Source organism: Echinops telfairi, unplaced genomic scaffold (genome assembly GCF_000313985.2).
Source record: "Echinops telfairi isolate 266 unplaced genomic scaffold, ASM31398v2 ScPeMD7_2291;HRSCAF=2852, whole genome shotgun sequence".
Classification (NCBI taxonomy): Eukaryota; Metazoa; Chordata; class Mammalia; order Afrosoricida; family Tenrecidae; genus Echinops; species Echinops telfairi.
In genome coordinates, this window is record NW_022106189.1 from 32560835 (window position 1) to 32570968 (window position 10134).

The window sequence follows — 10134 nt, forward strand, 5'->3', positions numbered from 1 at the left end:
ATATAAAGCTCTTTCCTATACACATATATGTGTTTATGAATTTGTTTAGTCTACCCAGACTAACACAAACTCCATCAGTCATTTTGAAGAAATTGTGACATTTTCTGAAGAGTAGTTCACTTACAAACTTCTTTTTTAAAATGGTTTTGTTGCTATATCCTTTGTGTGCGAGATAATCAATGGTTTTTATATATTACGAGTTGTACAACCACAATCAATTCTAGATCATTTTTTTCATTCTTGTATCCATTATTATTAGCTGTTAATCTCCAACCTCTTCATTGCTTAGCTTTTTTCCAGCACCTCATAATAAAGATAAGGAAATAATTAGAACATGGTAGTACTTTATCATTTGGTGATAAGCAAAAGAAGTTAGGAGATGAGAATGTAAGATTTTTAGCAGTTATGCGAGGGAGTTTCAAAAAAATTCATGGAAAACATCCATTATCTTTTAGCTCAATTTTTCCATTAATTTTTTGAAGCCCCCTTCTATGTACTCACGAAGGCAAAAGCATCTCAGGGATATGTTTGTGCCTAACTGCCCCAACTCATGGCTCTTTCATGTGCTACAGAGTAGAACTCCCTTGGTTTTCTTGGCTGTATGCCTGCATGCGCACTGGACTTTGTTTATGTTGTAATGAACTTGCAGATCTGTTTCCATAGAGGAAGCTGTAGTGTATATATAATGGATGTAATCTTCAGAAAATAATTAATGTGCTTTCTTTTTCTTTCCCATACCATGCACTTGCGCAAGTCTATAGAAAGGGTCAATGTATGGGGAGGTTGTGACCCAATATTAATATTTGTTACAGAAAGAAGTTAGAAAGAGGTAATATTTAGCTTTTGACATATAAAATAAGATTATTCAATAAATCAGTAGCTCTGCAAGCTAGGACATTGTCTTGAGAGATGATTTTCTAAATCTTATTATTTTCTTTGTTTTCAACAACATAGCTTTGAGATTTCAGTTCAGGGCCCTCTGATAATATAAATAAATATCCTGTTCTACCATTAAGGCTAGAGTAGGAAGAATGAAGAGTTTCTGGAAAGAAAACCCAACTCCCTTTTATCCCAAGAGAATGGAAGAAGAAGAGCAATGTGATTAGATGTGAGTACACTGGTTTTCCTTTCTTTGGGCTGTGGTTCAGAGAGTAGAAAGTATGTTGTTGGACTTTCTGCCCTGTGCCTGGTTTGGGGCTTGGACCCTGCATCTACTTGGGCACATTTGCATTCATTGGAAAATACATCCAAGGCAATGGAATCAAGCTCTCAAGATTGGGTTACCCAGTTCACTGTTGGCTCTTGCAAGCACAGAACCCACCAGGAGCAAGAGGAGATAAGCATGAGAGGATTCTTCTCTGCCTGCACCCCACTTCAGGAGCCAAGGTAAGGTTCTTTGGCTCAGGGACACTCCTGGCTCAGCCTACCCAAGAGAATAGGTCAACCTAACCAAAAGAATGGAATCAACATAGACAAGAGATATGCCAGCTATGAAATCAGTTTTGGAGGCTGGCAAGCCTCCCACCAACCAGACATTGGCATTGGCCAGTGAGCATCCAAGGACCAGCAGGAGGACTGTGTTTCTTTCCTCCATTGTCACCGTCATGTGACACTCAAACTTCTCTCCCCATAAGCCTGCCTTCCTGCATGGAGAGAGAAGGCAGGGGAGGGAGGATGCAGAAAATTATTCTAGAAGGATTGTAATATTTGCTTTTTAAAAAGTTTTTGTTTCCATGCTAACCAGCATGTGGAGGCTTGCGAAGGAATCCAGATTAGTTACAGGTAGAAAATAAAGGTACTTAGTACTGCACATTGGAGTATCAAATTAATTGTGAGTCACCACATCAGTCGGTAAATACCACACTGTGTTTGTGTTTTCTTATTAAAGACTATTTAGAAAATACCTTGGGTGAAAGAGGGAAAAGTGTATTTCTGTGGGAAATTCAGGCAAGCCACCTTCAGTTGCCAAGCATTTTATATGAAGTATATGAGATCATGAACAAATTTGGTGAGTGATGATTGACATTGGATTAAAATACTTTAAGCCTTGTATTTTTTTTTCTTCTAAATTTCCGATCTGGACAACCTTTATAGCAGCAGTTCTCAACCTGTGGGTCACGACCCCTTTGGGGGTTGGATGACCCTTTCACAGGATCGCCCAATTCATAACAGTAGCAAAATGACAGTTATGAAGTAGCAGCGAAAATAATTTTATGGTTGGGGGGGTCACCACAACATGAGGAACTGTACTAAAGGGTTGTGGCATTAGGAAGGTTGAGAACCATTGGTCTATTAGGATAACATCACCCAGATATTCTAGGTCCCGTAGGCATTTCAATTTGAACAGGATAGAATTGAACTTACCATTTTTTTTCTCCACGGCTTGCTCCTTGCTCCTCTTTCTGTATTTCTTAATTTAGCTGATGCCATTATATGAAGTGACCTAGTCAGGACTTGGATGGCATTATAGATTTTCCGTTCTTTTATCACTGTTTTAGACTGGGTTCACTAGAAAAACAAATCCAAGGATACTCATATATGTATGGGAAAGAGCTTTATATCAAAGAGTAATTGTATATTAAGAAAACATCCCAGCCCAGTCCAGATAAAGTCCACAAGTCCAATGTTAGCCCTTAAGTTCAATACTAGTCCATAAATTCCTCTTCAGACTCACATAGCCACTCAGCATGATGTCAAAAGCAGGCAGATCACAGGCCGGTGGGTGAAAAGTCTTGTGAATTCAGTAGCGGTGGATGCATCTCCAGGGCTCTGGCTGCCATCAGTGTGGCTTCATGTGTCTTGTCAACAGGAACGAGAAGCAGAGAGTGTGGCCCACCTCCAGGTTGAAAGAGAGGAAGTTCCCGGAATCCTCATGAGAAAGTCATGCCCACAAGGAGGCATCATCAGGCTGTGGCCTGATTGACAGGGTAGACTCCATCCCTAGACTTATTATAAAGTTGACACGAAATTATGTAACTCCTACACTCCCAGAAATAAAATTGATCTGCTAGCTCATCCTTTTGCAGATGGTTTAAGAAATATGCCACTTTCTGACCCTGCTTTTTCTTCAAGCTTCTTTATATGTTGCCTAAATGCCAGGCAGAATGGTCATCTCATCCTCCTCTGAGTCTGCACTCCTGCAAAGACAGAGAAGGCAGGAGAGGGAGTATGCCAGCAAACCCACCTACCCATTGCTGTCTTTGCACCGGTTTGTCTCCCTGCCTGTACTGTCCTTCCCTCTCTTGTCTGTGTGCTTAGAGAATCTCTAACTCATGTTTTAAGTCTCAAAGCAGGAACCTTTGTGAAGACCTGAGTTCTCAGGAAAGTTAGGCTCCAGCACTTTGCACATGATTTGTTCTTGGATTTACTTTGCCCTTGTTTATTTTCAGACTTGTACAATAGAAAGAGGGTACTTTGGGGACTTGGCTTCATATGATTAATTGCTGTATCTTAAGGTTCTCAATAATAAATGTTTGCTGAGTGAGTGAAATTCTCAAAGCCGTGATTTTAGAAACTTGTAATAATCCTATGCTTAACTTTTTTTCTTCCTAGAAATGTGGTTAACATTCATATTTTGAAGAGAATCTAAGTTAAAATGTGCTGATTGTTCAGCTGATTTTGAATGTTTTTAATGCTTTCCTACATTTGAGAAAACTTATAGCCTATATGTGTACCTACAAGCTAGTTTGTACATGTGGCCCTGAACTTGTCTACAGACTTCTGCTTACAATTGAACCTCTTTAAGGATGGAATTTATATTTGCTATGTATTATACAGGAGCTCTGGTGGCATAGAGGGTTATTTACTGGGCTGCTAACTGCAAGCCCAAAAGTTCAAAACCAGATGCTCTGCATGAAAAAGATGAGACTTTCTACTTTTGAGAAGATTTACACCTCTGAAACTCACATGGACAGACAGTTCTGCTCCATCTTATAGTTTGCTATGAGTTGGAATTGACTTGCTGACAATAATTTGGCTTTGAGATTTTTAAAGATATATTATACAATGATGAAAACAGTAAAGTTCTTAATAAATATAAGAAAAATATTAAGAGCATTAAAAAATTAATGAGCGACTACTGACATATTGCTACGAAAGATGACTAGGTAGTTGCTTCAGAAAAAAGCCTGGATGAAAGTACACAACACTGTTAATAATTATTTGAGTAGTGACAATATGTAGAATATGATAGGGCTTCAAAAAGTCCAAGAAAAAATTCCATTGTCTTTTAATTCCATTTTCCTTGAACTATCTGAATATTTTGTTCTTTTATTATTCTATGCCTTCTTTGGCCATATAGTGATATTATCGTTTAGTTTTACTGGAAATCACTGAAAAATAGGTTGTTGTCTTAGCAGGGCTATAGAAGGAGTATCAGAAGAATGAACAAATTTGTTTTGAAAAAAGTACAGCTAGAATAGAATGTTCTTAGAAGGGAGATTTCATTTCGTGTACTTTGAACATAGTATCAGGAAAGGGCCAACCCCTGGGGAAGAACCTCGTGTTTGGTAAAGTGGTTCTTGTTGTGAGGTGCCATTGAGTAACCGTATGTACAACAGAACAAAACACTGCCTGCTCCCCTACCATCCTCACAATTGTTCTGATGTAGAGGGCCAGCAAAAAAAAAAGGAAGGTCCTCGATAAGATGGGTTGACACAGGTGCTACAAACATAGGTTCAAACATAAATGGTTGTGAGGATGAAGCAGGTCTGGGCAGTGTTTTGTTCTGTGATACACACAGTCACTATAAGTTGGATTCAACTTGATGGCACTAAAGACAACAACAGAGCATAATGCTTGATCATACAGTGCTCAGACCTGTGCATTTCAACATCCTCTGCCTTCTCATTTGTGAAAAGGTACAGTGAATTGCTTACTATGACCTTTCTAGTCATAGCCTTTGAACTCCCACCAAATGACAAAGCGGGAAGATGCAAAGAAGTGGTATCCTTATAAATATGTAATTAAGGTGCTTGGCACCCTTTGGGAGTGAGACTATGCAAATAAAGGGCATGAGGGGATTGGTCAGTTTGGCTTTCCTGCTAGGCTTAAAATGAGACAATCCAGAGGCAAAAGGAGGAACTTCACAACCACCAAGAAGAAGAGTGTGTCCTTCCAACCTGGGATTCCTGCACTGGCACTTCTTTAAACCCACATGATAGGGAGATGTTACACTGGAGATGGTGAGAGATGGCAAGAAGTGGATGCAGAAGAACCAGGATACTAGCAGGAGATGGTGTGCGAGGCTTTCTGGCCCACGGAGTGAGAGATCTGAGTATCTTTGGGGCAAGAGACTTGCTAGCAGAGTAGGGTCCATTGGTTACTTTATGGAGCTAGGCCAGCTGACCTTCAGAGCCAGAGATCTGAACTCCTTCAGGCTGAGGCATACTGGCAGAGTGGGAAGCACTTAGTGAGTATTGAGTTTTGTGACACTTGCCCAAGAAGGCCCTGATCGGGGCCCAGCTGTAGAGGGCAAGAACAGGCTGTCCTGATTGATGAACTCTGTCTTGAATGGTTTCTGATCCTGAAAAGTGACCTGTTACTCCCCTAATAGACCCCATAATTGTGAGCATGATCTGTGAGTCCTGTGTGGTTATTGCAATGAATTATCAAACTCAGAAGAGAAATAGTGCTGTGGGAGGGATGGCTGCTATAAGCATTGTTGAAAAGGTTGGAGAGATGAGGTGTGTCTGACCTCCACCTCATTGGAGTCAGCCTTGGGTGGTTGATTCCGATAATGATCCTCCTTTTCTCTTGTGAAGTTAGAGGAGGTCAGACACCTCCCCGCCACACCATCTTTGCAACAACATAGCTGTATTAGCCAGGTCATTCTTGATTGCCAGTAGTAGAGCTCTACTACACCCAGCTGAAGCACAAAGGGCAATTCATTATCTCATGTAACAGGCAAGTCCAAGGACCCTGCTGGAAACAGGCTCAAATGATGCTTCTCTTTCCACCTTTCACTGTCCTTTGGTGTTTTGGCTGTAGCCTAAGACCAATTTTCTACCAGTAACAAGGAAAAAATTGACTCCAGGCAGCTCCAGGTCTGTATCTTTAAAGGATGAGGTAACTGCCTTTCCAAACTTTCATCTATGACAATTCGTCGGTCTTGTCAGGATGGGGGACTTCCTCTGAGGTAATCATTGCGCCCAGGGGAACGGAATTTTCTAACTGTTCTAACTGTTTGGAGGATGGGGCAGCTGTGGTAGATTTGTTCACTAGGACTACATGGAGTAGGGGAGCAAAGGGGGATGCTGTACCCAGAAAAGGGAGTAGATACTAGGTTAAGATGACCAGACATCCCGCTTTTGGCGGGACAGTCCCGATTTTTGGTGTTTTAAAAAAGTCCCGATTTCTGGAAAGAATGCACAACAAGCTAGGGAACAGTCTATTTGGTCCATATAGACCAAATTTTTAATCAAGAACACCTCCCCTCTCCCCGGTCAATGGTGTCCCGCTTTAAATCTGGTCACCTTGTACTAGGTAGGCAAAAAAGTCCCCACAAATCTATGATATAAAGAGTTTAATACAGTTCCTGGACTATGTGAACGCCTCAATACATGTTAGACCTGGCTATTATACGGTGTAGGGTCCTCATCGCGATTATATTTTATAACTGATTATAAGAATTTTGTATTTTCATTTGCAGCATAAATTCCCAAACTTATTTGGCTTACCACGCCCCTTCCAGAAAAAAAAGTTACTCAGCACCCCCTGGCAATGAAGAATTTTATACAATAGCCAAAGTCTAGAGTAAAGTGTATGGCTCTGCTTTTGCAGCCCTTCTGGATCCCAATGTCCCGCAGGGGGTGGTATCGTCCGTTTTGGGAAACCCAGATCTCCAGGCTTCCCTCGGAGAGATGGTGGGGTTGTATCCAGACCATCATAATAAGGCAAAGGTATCAGTCAAGTGAGTCACACCAATAGTGTGCTTTTCCAGTGAATACAAAAGTTATGTTTACATTATACTATGTTGTATTCAGTGAGCAGTAGCATTTTGAAAAAGCTTGAAATATTGTGAGCGTGACCTAAATGCGGCACAGAGACACGAAGTGAACACAAGCTGTTGGGAAGATGGTGCCAGTAAATTCGCTGAATGCAGGGTTGCCACAAACTTCCAATTTTTGAAAAACACATTATCTGTGAAGTGCAACAAGGCAAAGCACAATGAAACAAGGTCTGCCTGTGCTCGTGTTTGTATCTTAAGTAATCCAGGAACCTAAGAGTTTAAGTTTATCATTTACATTTATTGGGTATTTTATTTTCCCCCTTTGCCTTGGGTATTTTGGGTTTACAAACATGTATTAAAAAAAAATTCCTTGGTCTAAGATGTATTTTTGATTGCTTTGGCTTTTCAAATGGCTCATCGTTACAGGAAGACTTGGGTTATTTGAAGAGGTTTTCCTTGTTCTATGCTTTATGCAAGTTGTAGCCCTACGTGCTTGCCAGGGTCACTATATGGCCGTGTTATTATTCTTGTTGTTGTCATATTTAATTTAACTGCAAATTAAAAAGAACTAAAAAAATTACAGCAATTTCTAGTTTATGCCCAGGAAATAGAACTCTCCACAGGAACCCTAGCATGGTACAAATATGTTAGAAAGCCATTTTCCCATTGTGCTTTGAAAGCCCATAAGACAGCCAGAGTGGAACACAGTTCACCTGCCTTGGATGCAGCCCAGAAAGACTGCAGTGCTTCAATGGCAGGAAGTCTCCCATCTGAAGAGTTCATTTTCTTTCAGGATCAGTGTTAGGGGCTACTGCGAGGAAAACAAGACACTTTCGCAGTTGACTATTAAAAGAACACCCAGGAGGGGCTTTCTTCCAGCCCTGGGAGCTACTTTGGCTTGAGCCTCACAGGGCCTGTATTTTGAATTTACCTCTTCCTTTTATTGCACAGTTTTCCAGCTTTGCTACAAAGAATTTATTAAATTAACATAAACAAGTCAGTAAAAAGCTTAATCTTTTCAGTTTTAAAAATGTCCTGAAGGCCACTTTTGTCTTTTGTGTCTACTCTACCTTATCAGGGCTACACTCATTAGCTGTGTAAAATTAAGCATGTTCTTTTGTTGCTCTTCAGTCAGTCTTACCTGCTTTTTAGCTGTAGATGGATGAATGTAGTGTTGTATTAAAACAAAAACAGGGCTTGAGAGCATTTCATTTTTTTAAGGATAAGCAATTTTCTTTTCTTTCTTTATTTTCTTCAAGACAGTAAACAAAGAAACATTTAACTTTAGTTTGAAAAGCTGAGGCAACAATATTCAATAAATGTTGTAAGAAAAAAAACCCAGCCACAATTAAGTCTCAGCAATTGCCACTAGTACAGTTTAGTACCTGCCTTCTATTTTTGGGAATTGTACACTCATAGTTTGTCTGGTTGTAGTTGAGTGTAAATGTAGGAATCATTTCAATGCAACTAGAACACCACTGAGAAAGAATTAAGAACACATCGAATCTATTTGAAGCTGATGCAGTTTTGTAATAAGGCAATGCTTGTCATTAGTTTTCTTGTTGTATGCAAGAATAGGAAAGGGCAAGCTTTTTAAAAATGGGGACATTGCTCATATAAAAGGAAATTTCTTCTCTTGGATGTAAAAATGAGAAGAGAAGTAGGAATTACTTTAGGCTTGAGCTAATGCTTCATGATTCTTGATTTCCTTTAAAAAACATTGCTATCAAGTTTATTTCAATTCATAGCAACCCTAGATAGCAGTGTTCTCAACCTTCCTAATGCTGCGACCCTTTCATACAGTTCCTCATGTGGTGGTGACCCCCAACCATACAATTATTTTCGTGGCTACTTAATAACTGTCATTTTGCTACTGTTATGAATTGGGCGACCCCTGTGCAAGGGTCATTCGACCCTCCCCAAGGCGTCATGACTCACAGGTGGATAACCGCTGCTATATAGGGTTTCTGAGACTAATATTTTATGTGAACAGACAACCACATCTTTCTCCTGAGGAGCAGTGGCTGGTGGATTTAAACTGCTGACCTTGCAGTTAACAGTGTAATGCCTGACCCACTGCACCACCAGGGCTCTTTTGATATCACTTTAAGTCTTCTAAACGTCTGCATTTCCCCCCCTTATTTCAACACCAGTACCAGTACTAGTTTCTGTTAAGCCAGTTTTTACTATGGTGACTGCGTGTGTGTTAGAGTAGAACTGTGCTCCTTAGGGTTTTCAATGACTAATTTTTGGCAACTCGATAGAACTTTTTTCTAAGGTTCCTCTGCATAGAACTGAACCTCCAACTTTTTTTTTTTTAAACTGTGGATACATGGTCTCCTGTTTGCACATCACAGTTCCTTATCGCAACCTTTTTTTCTTATCAGTCAAACGTGTTAACCATTCACGTCTCGCAAACTTGAGTGGTCCACAACCTTGAGACCAGAACTCCATGGTGCCTGGCTAACACTATCATCTGTCCTGAACGGATCACATTAGAAGGTCCTGGAAAGAGTGGGAGAAACATGTGGAGCCAAATTCAAAATTACAAAGCGACCAGGATTACTGGTTGGACAGAGACTGGCAGTACCTTGAGACTATGGCCCTTAGTCACCCTTCAGGTCTGGAAATGAACTCACCCCTGTGACTCACTTTGCAGCCAAACGATATACAGGTCTATAAAGGGAACGACAATACTGGTGAGTTACTCATACCTTAGAATAAGCAATCATTTGAGGTCAACTGAGCAACATTTACTTTAGGGCAAAGTTCAGAAGGGTTAGGGAAGAAGGAATGGAAACATAAAACAGGGAGGAAGTGGCATAAAAGTGGGGTTACATTGAGGGAATTACAATGAATGGGACAAAACAAAAAATGTGTACAAATTGTTGAATGTTAAACTGACAGTCTTCTCTGTAAACCTTCACTCAGGTCACAGTTAAAGGTTACACAAGTTTTCCTACAAACCCAAGAACAAACATTCTCTAAGGCCTACAGAATGAAACCTGTTCAAAGGCTTTTCCGAACTGCATCTTCCTAACAAAGTATAGTACCACAAAGTGAGGAGCTTATCAAAACAGAAATTTATTAACTCACCATTCTGCAGGCTGTTGTTAGATGGTCATGTGTATAACAGAATGAACTGTTGCCTGGTTTGGCACCATCCTCACAATTGTTGCATTGCT